The following is an 8,008-nucleotide window of genomic DNA, read 5'->3' as shown; positions in this document are numbered from 1 at the left end:
GGTTCGTGGGTTGGGGCTCGCCGAGGCCTGCGCGTGCCAGGGGTGTATAAGGTCGGCTGTCCCCTATCGCGGACAGCCAATTTTTTATGCGGACACCCCCCTGACACGCTTCGACCTCCGCGGCCCCAGCCCACGTGCCGCCCTGGTACCAGCTTTGATCCCCCCGCTAGCCCTTGGGGTGCCCTGGAGATCGTGCGCCGCCTGCTTTACTATAAGGTCTCCTACGAGGTCTCCCAGGTGCTCTCCTAAGGTATCCGTTTGCCGGTTACATGTGCACTCCTAGAGCAGTACTTGTAAAAAATCCAATCTATCATAGCGACGAAAAAAGCAACCCGCGATTTATACAACACCAGTCAGAACCTTGCCCCTTCAGACACAGCGATCACCAACATAAAACAACATACAAGGTGGTTAACCGGTGGATCACCTTCTGATCTTTCCGTACATTGCCAAGATTGCCAAGATTGGAACTTGCACGCCTGAGCTAGATGAATGCGCGATATTGTACAGGCATAGGAACGAAAATACGTGTCTTATGGTCGAGGCATGGCATACCAATAACGGTGGAATGCGCGCGTGAGTCAGCCTTCCATTAACTTACATAAGAAAGATATCGAATGCCTTAACAGTTACCTCTCACGTAGATCAGCACGTACACCCGATTGAGACGTGGTGCTACCTTTCAAGAGCATGCGCAGATAAGTTTTGTGTCTTCCTTCTTTTTCCGCCTCAGTGCTTCCTTCAGTTGATTGTCGGCGTTCGTGTTGTCCACCCCTCTTGTGTCTGTGTCTGCACGCCTCACCCCTTCTTGGCATTATGGAACAAATGATTTCACAGTTTTCAGCCTAATCGATCTTCATGGCGCATTTCAGGTACAACAACGACAGAAACGCAGTATTTGACCCGTAAAAAGCTCGGGTAATTGTCATCGCCATGTTATGAACATGCGTTGAAAAACCGAGCAATTTATTTCTTCTGTTCGATGTTCGTACATCGAGAACAAGAAAAATTCGGCAGAAACCCTTCAGGCTGTTTACGTGTGGGAATGCGAAAGCATTATAGTCTCATTGGCGATTATTTTTTTCCTTTTCTTTTTTTCTGCGCCTATCTTGTCCGCGCAAGCTCTCGCCTGCGTATTCTATAAGAGGAATCTTGAGCTCGGGTCCAACTCCGACGCCGCCTATTCAAATAAATGCAAAACGCAAGAACCTTTTTTTCTGAAATAACCCCTGAACCGTTCTTAATGAAATTTATTGCATTTGAGAGAGAAAGTTGAATTCTAGTGACTGTTGGAAGTGGAATTTCGATTTAGGGCATGAATTTTATTAAAAAGATTTGGAAAACTCGCAAGTTCGAAAACATAGAAGCACGAAGTTTACAATAGCTCTGTGTCAAAACAGATATCGCACTTCTGTAAACGGCATCTGTTAGATCAATGAAAGCGGATAAATTTGGTATGTCATTTTATATCTTCCTTGAATTTCTTACCTTGTGTACAAGAGTTCTGCAAAAGCTGTATTTCCATACTGCTAAATTTTTTTAGATTCATATGTAGCGCATAAATTTTGTCCGCTTTCGATGTACTATTAGATGCAATAATCAGAATTATGATATCATTTCTCATTTCTGAGTTACCGAGTTGTAAACTTGATAGTTTTGTTTCCTGAAAATTTTCGTTTTTTACCAACTTTTAACAAAAAAATGACGACCTAAATCGAAAATTCGGAACCAACAGTTACTAGATTTTGAGGTTTTCTTTTTTTTTAATGCAACAAACCTTGCCAAATTTGCTGCGGTTGTTCCCCCCCAAAAAAACGAATTCTCCTTTTACATTTATTTAGCTAGCAGCACCCGAGCTAAAGCTAAAGCTAAAACACGCCAAGCGTTCAAACGCACTCGCTTGCCCGCGAGGAGTTCGTAACTCGAAGGAATGCTCAGCGGCATTCGGATGGACGTTAATGCTTTGCGTTTCGCGCACTCATGACGTGGCGCCACCTCCTGTCGAGTGGCTGCGCAGTCACGTGCCCAACTAAGGGCGCACTATGGCGACACCAGAACCGTGGAGCCGTCGTGGGGTCCGGGACGATACCGCCGGGAGCAAGAGTTCCCTAATATTATTCTCAAAAGCATTACTTTAATTTGTTTGCAAGAACCTTCCTGAGAAATTTGACGTCAATTCGGGTATTCTTTATGTGGCTTTGCTCTTTGCCGTCGGCCATTCTTTAGTGCCATCATTCGGTCACGCCGCCGGCTACAACGCCGGATTTTCGCGTAATGGGGCATGTAACTTTCGCATTAAAAATGAGAAATCATGTAGACTGGGCGCTTTTTCGTTCTAGGAAAACTGGATAATTCCTGTTTTTCTTTTGAATCGTGCTGCATTTGGCAACCTTACAATCTTAAAATAGATGTAGCATTTCAGCTGTCATCATCCCTGATGTAAATATATTAGTAAGATACACGTCTTTAAAGAAGGCTGTTTTACATTTTCTCAGCTAATTGAAACCGTCCTTGATTTCGCAGTAACAAATAATCACAGCAAAACTGACGCAATATTTATGGATTTCAGCAAAGCATTCGACAATATTTTCCACAAAGAATTACTTTACAAATTGAATGAAGTACTCACAGTATACAAGTCATAATGTTTCTGTCAGCCTACCTGAGGTACCAGTAGCAATACGGCAATTACAAAGACCACTCTCTAGAGCGACTTTCAGTAGACTCTGGCGTTCCACAGGGGATCCGTGCTTGGGCTGCTTTTATTTCCCGTATTCATTCTTGGCAAAGTAACAAATATTTCGGTTAAAATGAAATTGTACGTGGATGATTGTGTTATTTACGCGATCAAAAGTGCTTCCGACCAACGCAAGCTGAATCAGGACGTCCAGATAATTACTGAATAGCCTCAATCTCAACAAACGAAAATGAATTTTCAATATACTGTTTTTGTGACTCTTACTCTAAAACGAGAACCTTTCAAATTTAGCAATTCTGGAAATAATCTGCTCATTGCTGAAACAACTCACTTGAAGTACTTTGTTCGAAGCACATTGACAACATTACAGCTAACTCAAACCGGATACTGTTCTGTCTCCAAAGAACTTTAAATTGGTCAACCCCTTCTCTTCGGTTGCCAGTCTATAAACGTGTTGTCTCACCACTAGTATACTATGCTTCTACAATCCGGGACCCTTTTACTAAAACTCGCATTGACAAAACAAAAAAAATCCTAGAAAGGCTGTCCCCTTTACATAAAGCAGTGTTGGACGATCTTCAATAACAACTCTTTTGACCAAGGAAAACTTACCTACTTTGTCCTAAAGAAATCGTTGTTCCTCTCTTATTTATTTTACCAATTAATTAATGAGCACTACAACGGAGATACTTGAAAAGTAATCTCCTCGTTATCCGCATATGCCACCAGACAAATGAATATTTGAACCCTATCTCCCTCTCGCACATGCGTTCATTGCTTCACGTACTCCTCCTTTGCGAGAGTTGTTAACAAGTGGAACAGTCTTGCCACTTGCTTGTTCACCAGCCTGCTTTTATTTTTCACTTTTGCATTGAAGTCGCCCATGACTACAGTATACTGAGTTTGCACTTTTCGCATCACTATTTCAACATCTTCATAAAACTGTTCCATTTCTTCATCATCGTGACTGGAGGTTGGAGCGTAGGTTTGTGCTACCTTTATTCTATACCTTCTATTCAGCTTTATTACGACTACTACTGTCCTCTCGTTAATGCTGTAAAATTTGTCAATGTTGCCCGCTATGTCCTTATGGATTAGGAATCCTACTCCGAACTGCTTCTTACCTGGTAGTCCTCCATAGCGGAGGACGAGGCCATTTGTCAGCACTCTATAAGCTTCACCAGTTCTTCTAACGTCACTAAGGCCAATGATATCCCAAACAATGCCTGATAGTTCCTCAGAGGGTCCTGCTAGGCTAGCTGCACTCGAGAGGGCTCGAGTGTTAAACGTTGCAAGGGTCAGTTTCCATTGGCGGCCTGTCCGGGTCCAGAAATTCTTAGCACCCTCTCCTGCGTTACAGGTCTGACCACCGCCTTGGTCAGGTGGTCCGCTGTTGCTGAGAACTGAGGGCCGTTGGGTAATTGAATGAGTCATTTGGGAGGGAATGGCCGAATACTGCACCAGGGAGGCCAAATCCTGTTCTGGTGAGGGAGTGATATGTTGAAGCTTCGTGGATCTTCTTCATTTGGTTGTACCTTGATTAGCACAGCCTCACTTGCTCTCGGCGTTTTTGCTGGTGTCAGGCTCCACTCCAAGCCTGAACTAGGTGGATTCTAGGAACACTCGATGGGAGATGTTGGTAGAATTCGTGGAAAGGAATAAGCAGTGAATAATAAACACCTTCTTCAGGAAGCGTTGGAACAAAAACTGGACCTGGAAAAGCCCTAATGGTGAAAGAAGACATGAAATTGATTTCATGCTTTCTGCCGATGCCAGCATATTGTAGGATATAGAAGTGTTAGGTAGGGTACAGGTGCAGTGATCATTGGTTAGTGAGGGCTAGATTCACTTCAAGTTGAAGATAGAAAGAATAAAATTGATCAGGAAGAAACAGGCCAATCTAGGCGCAGTAAGGGTACAAGCAGACCAATTCAGGTTGACACTTGCAAACAAATATGTAGCCTTAGAACAGAGAGATGAAGATTACATAGAGGCAATGAATGAAACCATATCTAGGATGGCTTCAGAAGCAGAAATTGACGTCTGAGGCAAGGCACCAAGGCAATCAATAGGTAAGCTCTCCCAAGTAACAAAGGACCTAATAAAGAAACGACAAAAAATGAGTGTCCCATTCAAGAGATGACACCGAATTCGCGGAACTGTAAAAAATAATCAACAAGGAAAAAATAAGGGATATTCGAATTTATAACATGAGAAAGACTGACATAAGAAACATGAGAAAGGTGGCGGTGGTGGTGGTGGAACAGTCGAACTAGCAGCTAAGTTCTTCACCGAGTGTTGACTGTTTTGTTTCGAAACTATAGCCGTTAGATCGTGTTTTTTTTTCTTTTGTATGCTGTGATTTGCGTCTGTATTTCATACCTGCCAACATTTATGATATTGTAGTAAAATGACGGATTTCTATACCTTGTCTTACGATTGTCGTATAGTTTAACGTGTAATTTTTATTTGCGTCTTTTTATAGAGTTACACTGATCTCCAAAGGATGCACCTAAGGGAGTGCCCTTTTTATTGTCAACGGAATTCTTAAACATCACCCATGACATGCAATGAAATTCTACTTCTTGAGCTAGTGGAATCTGAGAAGCAGTCATTACTTCGGCAAAAAGTGAACATGAATATTTGACTTATGAACAAATTTTGTCTAAGTTATAAAGTAATTACTTTAAACCGCATATTACAATTTACGAATTGCAGCCGGTGACGTTTAAAGTCGTACCTACTTAGAACAAATTCTGAGCTTGACAACAATTCCGAGATATGCGCTCCCAAAGTTTACGATGAAAAGCATTGGTGTACCAGTTACTTTCGAGCTTCAATGCATAAAAAGGCATTTTGTTAAAAAAATAAGTGGAACAATAGTTCACTTTTACCGCAAGTTCGATTTGCGCTTACCTCATTACTGACGATAGTTTCAAAATGTGCCTAAAGTGGATGTGCCTTCAATCACGGGCTTCAATTCGTGTATTGCAGTATCTGCGCAAAAATAATTTGTTAAAAATTTCATTAGTGAATTTGTTTGGGCAGGTAATTGTGTGTATTGATTTCCATTGTAAGTTTTGAATACCTCTTCGAGTATTCCAACTCCAAAAGTACAGTTATAATAAAAGCCACAAGCGATTTTTAGAATTCTGGTAACCTTAAAACAAAACACCAGGTATAGTAGCAGAGCGATCTTGAGAACCCTACGTTTTGGACCCGCTAGGCTTTGTTGACCTACTGAAAGCAGCGACAGCTGCTTTCAGTAGGTCAACATATAGTAGGTCAATATATATATAGTAGGTCAATAGTAGTAGTAGTAGAATAGTAGGTCAACATATAGTAGGTCAATATATATATATATATATATATATATATATATATATATATATATATATATATATATATATATATATATATATATATATTTGCGACCTTCCTCTTGCCGTTTGCAGATCTCGAGGCAAGAATCATGTTTACCTTCTGCTCATTAAAGAAAGACATGGCGACTGAGCCGAGAAACAAAGCGCACCTTTAGACATTTGCACTGACATTGTCAAGTCGCTTTGGTAGTGATAGGTTCTGTGGCAAAAAAAAAGAAAAGAAAATACCATCCGTGCACTTTCTCTACGCTAAGACAAGCTCTATCACAGCCTGTTTCCAACTAACACCAAACGCGACGTGTTAATTCGGCCGGGGCGCGGCAAATAAGGCGCTGTATTTAGATCACGGTGCTTTTCTTTATTTCCTTTATTTCGACCTGGATAACTCAGAGGCAGCCCGTTCGAAGGGGCTGCTTTATGACGTGCATGGGAGAGCAGTCACGTGGTAGTAGTCTCCATTTTTTGCAGTGTTTATTTATTAATCGTAAAAGATTAGTACGCAATTATTACGTCGCTGAAAATACCACAGTTAGATGTCCCTTGGTTGTGCCTACGAATGCCTCACTGACACTTTGATATTTAGGGTAGTATGTCTCGAGCTAGATAATTAATTACAATGACCTAATTATATCTCAATAACGAAAAAATTATATTGGCAGCCACTCCACTGTACTGTAAACAATATGCACTAGATTTTCTTCGAGTAACGCATTCCTCTTTTTTAAATATTGGTGACTGGTAGTTAATGGGAACACCCTGTATATACTTAAGACCTCTGCATGCAATTGACGATGTTTCCATCCCTAATAAATGTTGTGAATTCTTAGAAGTGTTTTTTTCGTGAGTCGTTAGTATGGATTACTGCAAAGAGAAGCAATACTGAGACGCACATCATTCACGTGCATTTCACACGACGTTGATAAAAGACTCTGCCGAAGGGGTCACTGAAATCTATAGCTTTTTTTCATAGTCAAAAAGGCACGCAAATCAATTTGAAGCGTGAACATACGACATATTCATTTTCTAGGCGTAGGCTATCTATACCTTTAGAAATAAATTTTAATTGGCTACCTCCTTCTCTTTCAAAAATATAATGAAATTGGTCTTCTGTATATATTTATATTGCGTATGAACATTGTGTTTACGGTGTAAATTTAAAACAATGTTGAAGTGAGAAAATACAGATGAGGCAGCCGCCGCTAGTGCTTCTAATGCGCTTGTCTTCCTATTGTCAGGATTTGCAGAAATAAAGCGGAAGTATGAATTAAAAGCCGTGTACGTCCACGCCAACAATGATGCAGTAAGCTATTAGCCCCAATAGAATTTTAATGTGAGAAGGTCGGGGCAAGTCGAAGGAAACCTCAAATGATGTGGGTGACAAAGCTCTGGTAACGACATTTTAGGTGTGCGCTTGGTGGAGGTGGGGGGGGGGGGGGCTCAGCCACCCTCCCCCTTGCTGAAACTCCGGAGGGGGTCGCATACATGCAATCAGATTACACAAGGTTCGGTCACAGACAGCGGATGGAATCATCGATAACATTCCAGAAACTTCCTATACATTCAGGCGCGTCCCGCGCTGTGCGATAACATTTATTAGCCACCTGCTCGCGTTGCGGCGGAGAGCATGACACCACCGACTGTGAGGCATCCTCATTTAAATGTCCCAACTGTACTGGCTCTCACGAACCGACTTCGAAGGAATGCCCGAAGATGAAACAAGAGGTTCCTATTTTTCGAAAAATGGCAAGAGACCAATCTTCAGGTAAAGAGGCTGCTCAATCTGTTCGCCAAAGTGACCAACGCTCGCGACAGAAGCATCACAAAACCATTTCAGAACTACCTAGCGTCGCACAGGTACAACGACCACCTCTGCCTGTGCGTGCATCGAGGACGGTAACGGCGTCTACTGTTAATTCAAGGTCGACGA

The sequence above is a fragment of the Dermacentor albipictus genome, unplaced genomic scaffold, assembly GCF_038994185.2.
Source record: "Dermacentor albipictus isolate Rhodes 1998 colony unplaced genomic scaffold, USDA_Dalb.pri_finalv2 scaffold_171, whole genome shotgun sequence".
Taxonomy (NCBI): Eukaryota; Metazoa; Arthropoda; class Arachnida; order Ixodida; family Ixodidae; genus Dermacentor; species Dermacentor albipictus.
Note: the sequence above shows the minus strand (reverse complement) of the source record.